The following is a 13,442-nucleotide window of genomic DNA, read 5'->3' on the forward strand; positions in this document are numbered from 1 at the left end:
TCTTATAGCCAGGCTGAGATCAAGTTGTTTGGAGCAGAAGTCTAGGACAATTCTTGATTATAATCTTGTTCCTGCTGGTTGAGCTCTTTAATTTAAAGGTCTCAGTGGTAGGAAGGAGAGGCTGCATGAAGAGCCTAGGACCTGTACATCCCAACTGCACTGAAGTTAAAAAAATCAAAGGGTCAAACTTCTGCAACCAGCAGGAGAGGATGAAACACTGTGGTAGTCTGTGCACAGATCTGTCCACACCTGAGTACACATACCTTCTGTCCACATCCGAGTACACATATCTAAAAAAATCACTTTTAAGAAAGGAGAAGAAATAGCTAAAATAAGAAAAATCACTTTTTTTTTTTTATTATTTCTTCAGTGATTTTTTTAAAAAAGAACGTTATAATGATGGCAGTGTTTGTAGCCAGATTGATGTTGCAGTCACAGAGCTAGGAGCAAACCCTGAAGTCTGGTTCCAGATCTGGGTCAGCAGTTGAATGTCCCTGGAGTTCAGTGTGGGAGATGAGTTGGAAGCCAGCGTTCTCCAAGTGCACGTCAAGCTGAAGCCGTAAACTCTCTCTCCCCTTAATGTACTTGCCTACAGACATTATGCAGCAGATCCTCAGCTGTGTGCAAGGTGCGCTGCCTTGAGGCAGCCAACTGTACCCACGGGCCAAAATTCCTGCAGTGAAGGATTGCAAACTTCTGGCTTTCACCCCTTTCTCCCAGACAGGCCTTCATCGCAGGCAAGGGCTTGACTGAGACTCCTGTATGTGTTTACCAGTCACAGACTCCCTCTCATGCTGGAAAGATAGCTATTTTCTTATATTGTCAGGGTATCTAAGCGCTGGCTCATGCTTGCCGAGGCGCTGAATGGAAAAGAGACAAGTGGACAGGAAGGTTATATAGCTAAGGATGAGCTGGAGGTTGAAACATCTACCATTTGTCAAGGCCATTTAATTCCAGGCAAATTGTCTTTGAGCTTCTTAAACTACACTTGGGGCTTTTTGAGTTACTGAAATGCAGCTGTTCCCAGAGCTGAAGCCATCAACAGCGTAATAGTATGCAGAAACCCCACAGTGCAATAACGTGAAAAATAGCGCTCTCCAAATAATACTACAGGATGGATTTAAAATAGGAATTTGATGCGATTTAGACTAATTGCTGGGCTGATTAGCCTGCAGTCATCTCTTCTGGTTCTGCTCATTGCCTTGGTTCAGAAGTTTGTCAGCTGTTCGCTTCCATCATGAGCATTTATAGTCACATATTGCGGTCATGGCCCTGTTACACCCAGTGATGTTATATTGGCTTGCTGTCCTTGTGTTTGTTACAGAAATTGTCATGTTTCACTCTGTTGGTTTAACAGACTGTTAATTAGGCAGTTTCTAAGCAGTAGTGCCAGGTAGGAATTAATCTGCCAGATGGTAACGTTGCTGTAGTTCTGCAGTTATAGTGAGTGGGTAACATCAGGTCAACAGCATTTGCCTTGTGCATTTAGTGAAAGCAGCACTGAATGATGTGTCCTGGAAAGGTATAAACATATCTGAAGCATTAGAGTTTAGAAATAGTAAAAAAACACCTCTGATCATTATGCATTGAAAGCTGTAGCACAATCTGATACACTGTCTATTACAGTCAGTCCTTAGGTAATTGATGGCATTAAAATACTCCTGAAGACCTGGAGTCTGACATTTTTTTGGCTTCCTCCCCTGCTTGCCTCCTTCCCCTGCCCCTCCTCCTCAAAAAAAAAAACAACAACAACAACAAAAAAAACCCCACCTCAAAATACCCCTAACAAACCAACCCCCAAAAAGACAAACCAAAAAAATCCCAACCCCAACTTCAGCTCTGTAACTTATGAGACAGTCTCATAAATTACCATGGTGGGGCTAGTTATCCAACTGCCTGTGACCTGCTGGGTATTTGTTGGAAAAAAAAAAAGAATTCTAAGAGTTTCATGAATCTTAATTTGAGTGATTCTCCATCTGAAGGTTTGGACTGGATTGATTATTCCCCAGTTTAAAATATTTCCCTCTTCTATTCCAAGTGTAGTAATATTAACCTATTCCTAGGGAACCTGTCACCCAAAATGCAGATTAGCAAAGAGTTGGAGAGAAGAGCTGGCAATTCACCCATAATTTCAAAATGTTATTGGTCTCTGATTACCACTTTAAAGGGAAGCCAGGATCATTTCATGCGTGACTTACTAACCAAGAACAGAGCTAATTTTAACAGAGGACATTAAAAAAAATGTTCAACCAATGCTAGTGTTGATGTTTGTACGCTGAACTGCATATAACTGGAGTTGGGACTCTGAAAACTGTCTTGTTCCTTTATTTCTCAAAAGGAGAACATGTTCCGCAAACACATTTTGGGATATCTTTTGTCCTTTGTGATGAGTTTTGATATTCATACAGGCCTCGTGTCATCAGTACCAAGCTGGATAGGTGAAGTCTTGCTGAGAATGGTCAGTACTGTCTTGTGCCTTTGAGAGGGGCAAGTTGCTTGATGATGGGGAGGCAGCATAACATCAGCTCTGCACTAATATTGAGGCAGATCTCCACTGTACTGCAGCATTCCTGACACCACCGTCCTTGAGGGGGTGAAGACAGGAGCTGTTCAGCTGTCACCTGCTTGTGTCCACAAGAAATCTGCAGACCTTCAGGGTTTCTTTAATCCAGCTTAAAGGATAGCGGTGGGTCTCCTGTGTTCCTGAGGTTTGAAGAGACCCACAGACTCTTAGGACTGTGTGGGAGCTGCCATGTGTATGAGGATGGGAGTGTAAGCTGTGAAACATGTGATGTTCATGGAGCTGCTTCGAGTTTGTGTTTGAGAGTCTCTGGCTCATGTAAGCCATCTGAATTGTTTGTTTTCAGTATGTCCGTTTAAGAAAAGTTAGAAAATACACACACATCATTGCCCCAAGATCAGAATTATCTGTGAACCTGCAGCCCAAAGCCGTACAGCACAGGAGACCCAACCTATACCTCATAACTCACATAACAGGAAGGATGCCTGTCAGCAATAGTCTTGCCTCTGTCTTTACTTTTATCCTAGTTCATTTAGTTGCCGAGAGGCATGCATTTATGATGTTTTAAATGTTTTAAACTGGGAGTGATGGTGGAGAAGCAGTCCAGCCAAAATGAGGACAGTGCAGCTAGGGACACCGAGTCTCCTGCAGATTTGCTCCCTTGAGGTGGGAGGGGTACCATGCATTTTAATGCAACTATTTCCTCAGGTAAAGCTACCTTGTGCAGATAAGTGGCAGAAGGATGTCATCTTCCAAATGACCAGCAGAAATGGGGAGATGATGTTCTGGTGGATTCTCTTGATTTAAAATGTGACCTCATGGGACTGAGCGGTCCTTTTCTTTTGCTCGCCCACTTCATGTCACCTCTCTCCAGCCCGTGGAAGGAGATACAGCACTGAAATCAAGACAGGGTATTTTGAGAAACTATGCTCCTCATATGGGGCAGCTGAAGAAGTCTAGCATCTGATAGTAATTGATTAGTAAATTAAATTTTAACAACCTAGAGGCTGCATGCAGTCCAGCCCTGCTCCCCTAATATAAATCATTCAGATTTGCAAATACGAAACACATGTTTTCTGCCTGACCTTGTCTTATATGGAGCAGTGGAGATTGCAAACACAGATGCTCAGGTTTGTCTGCTTTCTTGGCCGCGGAGGCCACAAATGGCAGCTTCGCTCTCGGAGCACACGTTACGTAGATGTTGCTTCGCGAACTGGAGTACAGATATGGCAACAGGCAATGAGGCTGGGCTGGATCCTGTTCAGAAAGCTTTGCTCCCTTTAGGCCTTGTTCACCTAGGGTGGGACCGTGACCTCCGTTCCCTTGCCCAGGAGGGGGGAGGATGCCAGCTACCCCCACAACATGGCTGACAGCAGAAGGCAGTCTGTCACCCACCATCTCTGCCTGCAGCAAAGTGCAGGTTTTGCCCGTTTCTTCGCTGGTCTGGCTTAAACCCAACAGCCTAGGAGCACTCTGGCTCAACTAGTCCCTGATGGCTTTCCCAAGCTTGTTCTCTGTAGCTACCAGCTCCCACACCGACTTGGGCACTGCCAGTGCTGCTTACCCCTTTCCCAGACGTGTTTAATGCACCTGCAAAGTCAGTTTTCCTCTGCAGGGCCAAAGCCCAGGTGCTGTTACCCCTCCTGGAGGGAGCCGGGGCGCTCTGCATGCTGTTTCATCCCCCTTTCTCATCGGAAGGGCATGTCCCAGTCTGACACCTAATTTTTAGCACTGCTATTCCGGAGCTGAAGCGGAGACTGCATGTTTAAAGCCTCAGATCTGCTCTGACTGCAGTCAGTGGGAATTTTCCTACGTAGGTGCTAAGTATTATTCAGTGTAAGCAAAACTTGGCCTGTTAGTTTTAACTTTATTTTCCATTATAAATCAAATCCTTTCTCTAATTTTTGCCTGAAATCTTTCCTCCTACAGAGGAATTTGCTGTAGCTATAATGTTGCCATGAAGTATTCCAGCCACAAGAGCCTGAAAAGAATTTTCTTTCTTTCTAGAAGTCATGTTTCTTAGGAAATCTGACTTGGTTTCAGACCTCTGAATGTGATTTATTGATGTATTTCGACCTAGAGACTACTGTTGTTGGGAAAGCAAATGGATTTGGTCCCGAGTCCAGCAGCCTTCTAGGCTGAGGGGTTAGAAGAGCATTTAATGCTCTCTCTAGCATCACGTGCCCTGGTGAAGGTACATGCTTAACATCCATGTGTTGTTGCTGTCCAGGGCTTAATAGGACAGGGTGAAAAATCTAGGTCCTGAGCTCAGACCGGTTTATGGTAAAACAAATCAAGCCCTGACTTCAGGGGGAGCTGGGAGCGCCTTCCTCAAGGGTGTCACAGCACGAGGCAGGGGCACTGTGGGACCTTCCATCAAGGAAAGGGCAGCGGACCTCCCCATCCTCAGTCACGTTGTCCCATCAGTGTGTTGGTGATCTGTAACACCCTGTGCTGGAGTCCAGGAGAGGAAATAGAGGCAGTGGGGGTGAAGGAAGCAAGAACTAGAGAAATGAAAATGTGCAGAGGCCAAAGGCTGGAGCTGGAGCATCATTTCAGCCTTTTGCTTTGAGGTGATGATATTCTCAAATAACTGTAGGTGTTGCCTCCTGTCCACACCTGTGAGTGGAATAGGGGGGTAAGGGTGCATCAGTGGGATGAAACAGTCAGTACCAAGGTTCTAGCACTGATATCATGTGTGGTTTGGGTTTTGCAGTGACCTAGCTCTAGCCTGGCCCTGTGGATCTTCTGTACTTCTCCATGGTCAACACTGTCACAGCTCCTGCCCAGAGAGAAAAGGGCTGAAGGCAAAAGAGGTCTGATCCCAGGGACTGAACTGCCCATAAGTGGTCCTAGCACATTAAATGTGTACCTGCAGTCTGCATTAGCTTCATACAACAAGGATTCAGTTCATGTGCTACAAACCCACCCCGTAATGCACACTGGAGTTTGGTAAGAGGGAGATGCTGTCCTCAGTCCTGTGCTTCAGATCCAAGTTACAATACTAATGCTGTGGACACACCAGTAACAGGAAAAATAGATATTTAAATTTTACTGCAAAGAGGAGTCCCAGGAGAGCCCTGTGATCTCTTCACACTTAAAAAAACTCAAGAAGATTTTGTTCTGAAAGTGTTTCATAGCCATATAGTATCTGGAGAATTGCTTTGAGGTGGGAGGGAATCCTTTAAAGCACTTTGGTTTGGTTGCATGAAAGAGTTTACTCATGTGAGTGCAGTACAGTGCGCAGTTAAGCATTGCTTTGAATGTTCACAGATCACCTTAAATCTTAGTTACATTACTGATCTTTAAATCTTACTGATTACATGAGGCATGTGAAGCTGCCTTTGTGCAGACGGCTGTCAGCAGGCTTATGCTTTTTCATTGCCTTCTTCCTTATACAGGATGTTCAGCATCTTTTGTGTGTGTAGCTATGACTTTTTAGTTATTATTATTTTTAATTATTTATTGTTATCTTTAAAGGCTGGAGCTCTGATTTCCAAGCTGATGGAGCCCTTACCAAAGTTAAATGAGACTTTGGAGTAGTCAAGTATATGCTGAAGGTAGAAGTTAAGTTTTTACCTACTGAAAGTTTTTATTGTAAATTTTTTAACATAACATCCCTGTATCAGCCACTTAATGAGTGGTATGTGCTAATATTTGTTAATATAATTTGTAATGGAGGAAGCCCTTTCCTACTTATTGTTGGAACATCTTCAGAGTGTGCAGTCATTTCTATTAGAGGGCCACAGTGCATGTAGATACTAATTATATGTAGGAAGCTGAACTGATGTAATTTATTCTCCAGAGAAACTGGCTTATATTATTTAAGACTGATTTTTATCACTTGTTTTAGGCTTTTAAACCTGAAGATGTTAGTCATTAATGCCTACTGGTGTGAAAACTAAAAGCTAATGTTTCTACATGAATTGCTTTTGGATGACAACTTTGTGCATTTCAGTATCATTTAAATGTGTGTGTTGTTACTGTCTGGATGTGGTTTGTAGTTCTGCATTAAAGTAGTAACACTGAGGGGATATTTTGGTTTGTTTTTCTGTTTTCCTCTGAGGGAAGAAGTGTTAACAGCAGTCCTGCTTATAATATGACCAAGAACATGGCAGAGCGCTCTAATGAAGTTCCCATTTGCAGTGATGTTTGCAAGCAAGTGGTCTTTTATCCTATATTGTGTATAGCCACCAGGCTCATGAGAACAGACTTGTAATCCATCAGTTCCAAGCTGTTCCACAGCCACTGTTGCACAGGCTGGCTTTGTTGCCTTGCTTCAACTGACTTCTTTTAATCTAAGCATTATATTTTATTCAGCAAGCAATTCCTTTCTTGCAGCTGCAGTGCCTCCTGTTAAACCTGAGGCCAGCTGGAAAGCTGGCTGTTGTGCTTGCTTGGTCCAAGACTGTGCTGAGCTTGTCTGGGTCTTGTGAAGGTGTTGTGGCTCTCTCCAGCTGGATCATAGTGGGGCTTGAACCATCCTGGGGAGAGGGCATGTTGCCTTGCATGGCACAGTTGAGTAGCTGCTTATGTGCCCTAACTGCCAGGGAAGAAGGGGAACAAATCTGTCGCGGGTATGATGGGAGATTTTTGAACTTTGCCTTTGTGCAGAGTCCTTGTTACTGCTTTGTGGCTACCAGAAACTGTGGGACTGGAGACTCCAAGCAGAGATGGCTATGGGGACTCTAGGCAGGCTTGTGGAATTGCCCCTGGAGACTGAAACTTTCACGTGAAGAATGAGTGGTAACATGTGTCTCTGTGATGTTTACAACTTTTGGAAAAGGCAGCAAATGTGGGACGCTGTCAGCTTGCAGTCTTTCCGTGCAGTACCTGTACCTTGCTGCGCTGGTCTGGGTGGAACCAACTGCCTTGCACTGCTGTCTTGAATCACTGGAGCAGGAGGACTGCTCTAAATTGCTCATCTTTGGGATTCACCTAATAAAAGAGACCAGCTACCAAGTATCAACTCAGCCCATCCTCTATATTCTTCAATATTCCCTAATCAATCTCTCTTGAGGAAACATCAAAGATTTTCCTTTTTCATCTCAAATGACTTGAAGTTCTGCTTTTGCTGAACAAAAAATAATAATCATGCTATAAACCTGCCAATGTAACGAAGCTATACACCACATATATGCAATATGTGTGAAGTTATGTAATATATACAATTATATGCATTACATTAGCAGATATAGCAATTATTTAATGCAGCGTTACTCAAATATGCCACAGGGTGCCACACTGTGCATATGACTAAGCTATAAAAGTGTTTTCCCAAGCTATGCTATACACAGCTGTGAATCTCTGTGTTCTTGCCTGGTGGCTGTCCTGGTTTCGGCTGGGATAATTTTCTTCTCAGTAGCTGGTACAATGCTGTGTTTTGAATTTAGAATGAGAATAATGTTGATAGCACACTGGTATTTTTTACTTGTTGCTAGTATTGTTTATACTCAGTCAAGGACTTTTCAGTTTCTCAGGCCCTGCCAGCAGAAGGGCTGGAGGGGCACAAGAAATTGGGAGGCGACACAGCCAGGGTGCCTGACCCGAACTAGCCAAAGGGATATCCCATACCATAGAATGTCATGCTCAGCATATCAAGGTGGGGGAAGAAGGAGGAAAAGGGGAATGTTCAGACTGATGGTGTCGTCCCAAGTAATCGTTAGGTGTTGATGGTGCCCTGCTTTCCTGGAGGTGGCTGAACACCTGGCTGCCGATGGGCAGTGGTGAATGAATTCCTTGTTTTGCTTTGCTTCTGTGCGTGGCTTTTGCTTTACCAATTAAACTGTCTTTATCTCAACCCATGGGTTTTCTTACTTTTCCCATTCTCTCCCCCATCCCACTGTTGGGGGAGTGAGTGAGTGGCTGTGTGTGGGGCCTAGTCACTGGCTGGGGTTAAACCATGGCAGTGGCTACATGCAGTATCTAACGGGAGAGACTGCATAGATTCAGACTTTGCTACAAATGAGAAGATATGGAGGGGGACTTCACCTCTGCAGGCTACCATACTGTTGACTTTCTTCTTAATTAAGGCTGCTGTTAACACTTCTTCCCTAAGAAGTGAGATGAGCTTCCCTCCTCACCCCTGCATTTTATCTGATAGCACAAAGTTCCTACAACAATTCTCATGGTGTTCCTCTTTAAGAACCTTGAGGACAGCAAGTTCCTTATGGCCACGGCTGAGCTGGGACCAGCCATCCTGCTGTGACAGCAGCAAATTCAGCTAGCCACCCAAAGCAATTCTCTTTCTGTCATATAATTATTCATATACCTAAAACTATATGTATTTTTCCCTTTTTATTCCATTTTCTGGGGCATTTTATTTAATGTAAGTACAATTATCTGAAACTTCTCCAAGTGTAAACTGGGGAGTCCCTGGGAGAGGGCTTGAAGTCCTCCAAGCTCATAAGACCTGCAGATTTTAGGGAGCTGTTGCACCCAGTTTTTCAGTGTGGATTTCTTTGCCAGATCAAGTCTGAAACAGATCAGAGACCATTGTGCTGAAAGTTGAAGAAGGCTTGAATGCTAAGGAAAATACAACAGCTGCTGGAATGTGCAAAAGTGGGGTCAAAGCTAAGCATGAGTGAGGAGAGAGATCCAAAAAATAGAAGTTCATGGGCTGTGCTCACTGAAATTATATCAATTACCAGACTGTACAATGTAATTTCTTCAGATAAGCTTGTATATAGGACATCAAAAGCTAAGTCTGTTTATAACCTTGTCAAATCTACATGCAATCATTGCCTTTCAGGTACTGGTTTGTGCCATTGCCTTCTGGTCCTAGCTGATAGTGGGACTCCATCCTTTCTTTGCCATCCCTTTTGTGTGTGCATCCCTCTAGTGCTCCTGTTGATTTGTGTATTTCAGAGAAAGATCTGGCTGGTGCTTGAATCACTTTCCTCCTGTTTTCATTACAAGATGATGCCAGCCACTTCATACAGGCATTGGGCTGCAGTCAGCTTTAATTAGGACTAGCTCTGCTGTTTCACATTCACATAAGTCTTACTGATCTGGTTTATCTTAGAGCATGGCAGCTGCAAATAAAGTATTTGCTAGCGGTGAGCACAGAGACTGAACCATACAAGCTTGTCGGCTCTGGAAGTAAGTCTGAAAGTTAAATATGCCAGGAGAATGGACAGCTCTCTCTACTAAGCCAGGAAAAATGATGGGCCAAAAAGGACATCTGGGCTTCTCAGTTGCAGCCTTTTTGTTAAGCTTCTGGAAATCCTGGGAGTGGGTTCCAGCTCAGCTGGATGATCTCTGGGATCCAATTAAAAATAAACAAACACACCATCCAGCAATGTCTACTTTCCCTGCTGCCAGGTCATTCCTCTTTTGGGCAGTTACCTATCTCTGTCTCCAGGATGCTGAAGAAGCATCCACTTTCCCCCTGCTTATTGCAATACAATCCATAAATGATTACGTTGCCCTCTCTAAATTACATTTAATTCTTCTATCAAGGTTACTTCAAAAGAATTAGCACGCACAAGTAATATCTATATCCCCTGTTTTCCCTCTGCTTTCCTGTAAGATCTCCTGCTCGTTCAGTTGTGAAGGTTGATCTCTGGGGGTTTGGAGAGGCTGTGTCTGTTTCCCAGCGAGAGCCAGGCAGCTTGACCTAAGCAGGATCTGCTTGCTTTGTCATTTTACCTTGTCATTTTACTTGTAATTCAGCAGATAGGAGGTCACTTCTGCCTTACATTACTGAAGAACCAGAGCAAAAGGGAAGTGTTTTGCATGACTCACATAACCCAAAATTTCTGTAAACTTTATTTTCTGTGTTGCATTTGTCTCGTGCAATGAAATTGCTGCTTTCCTGGTGCAATTTCTTCATCCCACTGGTGCGATTTCTTTATCCCACTGGTGCAAAGCTGTAAAGACAATTTAACTTTCTACAACTATGGCTCAGCCACAGCTGCAACACATGGTATTTATAATCCTACCACTCGATTAGGTGCTGAATGGTGTCTGGAGAAGCATATGTGATAATTCAGTTAACTTGAGTGGCTCTGTTTGAAAAAAGATAAAAAACCTAACTAAATGAAAGAAAAACCCTGAGAATTTATGTCATGGACCTGCTCCCTAAAACCCACTTCTGTTCTGGGGCTTGCATCTTTGTTAGGCACTTTAAGTAAGCAAGCTTCACACTTTTAAACAATATGTTGAGGGCCAGTGCCATAAAAACCTCCAAAGACTTTTTTAGGAGTCTTAATCTTGCTATTAACAAGCACTACCGATACTGAAGATGTGAAGAAAGAAGGCAGTTCTTGATAAGCCATGCAATTATGTTGGCTAGGCAATTATATTTCATTCAACCTCCATAAAATTCAGTGTCTATTCCGAGGGGTTCATGTGTTTCTTGTAGTAATGCTGCGTCTCTCATGTTGGCTAAACGTTCAGACAAGTATCATGCCAGGCCCAGAAGGGCCGATGCTTTGTGGTGCCATGGCAGTACCAAGGGATGGCTGGAGGGTGGAGGAGCCTCCTGAAGAAAGCGCCAGGCAGCTGCTGTCCTGCCAGCCTCGCCGCCTCCCTGCTCTTCCGCCCACGCCGTCATGTCTAGACTGCCGCCCTGCACGGGGCAAGGACTCTGAGCTCAGCCCTTTCAAGTCAAGGAAAGCTCCTGTCAAGGGAATTTTGCCTCGGAGATGAATGTGGGTTTAAGCATCCAGTGGGTTTATACGCAGTTTGTATCACTGGGCCCTCCGTGCCTGCATTTCACCAGCTCGGGGCCCCGCGCGGGTCTGTGCTTTGGGACATTCTTGCTGCTGGCTGGCAGCTGGACAACTTGTGTCTCACGAAGAAATTTCTCTGTGATTTCAGAACCGCTTTTGTTCTGACCCAGGGTGAGACGCACAGCTCCAACGAGTTTTATGGGACAGGAATGCCATAAAAAGTTGAAAGCCAAAAATAACTTTTCCCCCCCCTCCCTCTTTTCACCTCCTACCCTCCAAGCCAATATTCACTCAGGGCATGGAAAGGAAGGGAGAGGCATGCAAAGACTGTCAGAAAGAGCAGTGGCTGTAAAGCTTTGGGGGAATGGGCTGCAGCATCTGGTTTGGTCGCTGAGTTCTGAAGAATTTCATCAGTAATAAAGCTTAACCCAAATGTTGTTTTTGACAGAACTCTAACTCCTGTTGAAAACCACTCTCGGCCATTTTATCAGCTCTAATCAGCACCTGGACAGATTTAAGAAGTAACAGCTATATCCTAAATGCAACCAGCACTCTCTGCAGTAATAAAGTTTGAAGGAGTAATACTTCCCCAGGAGATGGAGCAAGAAGATAGTGTGTTGCAGATGTCTTTAAAAACAGTCTGGTGTGCTCAGGGAAAGAGAAATTAAGTAGAATAGTTTCACAGCAAGATGCTGGACTCGGAGAACCACCAGAGCACAAAGTGGGACCCAGAAGCAAGGACTGTAGGACCACAGTTTGGGTTGGGAGGGACCTCTGGAGGTCCCAGGGGCAACCCCTCTCCAGACAGGACCAGGCTTACAGCTCCATCAGCTTGCTTGGGACTGTCTGGCTGAGCCTTGGCTGTTCCTAAGGAGGGAGATTCCACAAGTTTTTTTGCATCCCTTAGGGTAAAAAATATATATATAAAAAAAAAAAAATTCTTGTATCTGATGGGGATCTCTTGTGTTGCAACTTGTGTCTGATGCCTCTTGTCCTGTCATGGCACACCTTGGAGAAGAGTCTGGTTCCATCCTCTCTACAGCCACTTATTAGGTAGTTGAAGATGCAGGTAGCTCTCCCTTTAACCATCCCAGGTCTCTCTGCCTATTCTTACTTGTTTCCTAACACTGCTAAATGTTTTTTATTGCTTCCAGAGACTAAATCTGGGGTCAGGAAACAGCATTAAATGTAGGTTTTCCCCACAAGCTGGATCCCAGTGAGCAGCCTGAGGAGTGCCAGAAAATCGAAGGATGGTGTGTGGGAGGAGGGGTATTATGGGGAGAGGGGAAACTCCTGTTTTAGGCCTTTGGATTGATCAGCATAAACTTTTCCTATAGCATGGAATTGAATGGCAGTAAATCTTGATAGTAACCATCTGGAAACTTTTGTTAGTGATCACTAATAGAAGGGGTCAGCTTTTATGGTTTATAATGCTCTTAAGGGGTGCAGTACAGCCATGTCTTACAGAGTTTCCCTCCCTCCCTGTTGTGGATGTTTCTCAGGAAGTGTGCATGATGGAGGACAAGGTGTGATGGTGTTCCAGTAGAAACAGCCTACTGAGTGACTACAATGGCTCAATGTGGCTTTTGATCCCTTTTTTAGCAGTTTCTCTGCAACTGTCATCATTGCAGAAGGTGGGCTTGTGGCGAGGAGATGGGCTTGTGCAACAGGTTAAACTCCACTTGTCTGCGGGTTGGTAACTCTTAGTGAGAGAGGATGGAACTCCAGGGGTATTTTCCAGAATCAGAAATAATCAGATGCTTGCACCATGGTTCAGAGTTCAGTTCTATTCCACAGTCTGAAAGAGTCTACTTAAAAAAAAAAAAAAATAAAAAAAATCTTGAGTTGTACTGCTCGAGACATCTGAACCACTTCTCTTGTGGTTTTATATGAAAGAGGGATATAAGTTACAGTTGCTTTGGGAATCCATACTTCAGACTCTTTGACTTCTGTGAGTCTAATTTCTCAATCTGACTATTCCATTAAACGTATAAATTGAATGAGGCTATAAACACCTGCAAGTAAATGTCTTAATTGTTATGTCAACAACATAAGCATGTATGGATGGTTTTTTAAATGGCATGAAGGACCAAATCTTCCACCAAATATCTTGGAATCTAACTACACAAATGAAAAACTTCTTGCCAAGTCTTGCTTAAATGTAGCACACTTTTATTACAAAAAGAGAGAACTGAATTGCCAAGGTTTATTTTTCCTTCTTTAAGTGATGTCATTAAACTATACCG

General features: G+C 43.8%; 1 long non-coding RNA gene across 2 annotated transcripts in view; it reads left to right on the plus strand.

Annotated features, from left to right (window-relative positions):
- LOC129784083 (uncharacterized) overlaps positions 1-13,442 on the plus strand; it is a 31,258-nt gene that overhangs the window by 3,943 nt on the left and 13,873 nt on the right. The gene's annotated exons all lie outside the window — the stretch shown is intronic.

Source organism: Falco peregrinus, chromosome 3, assembly GCF_023634155.1.
Source record: "Falco peregrinus isolate bFalPer1 chromosome 3, bFalPer1.pri, whole genome shotgun sequence".
Lineage (NCBI taxonomy): Eukaryota > Metazoa > Chordata > Aves > Falconiformes > Falconidae > Falco > Falco peregrinus.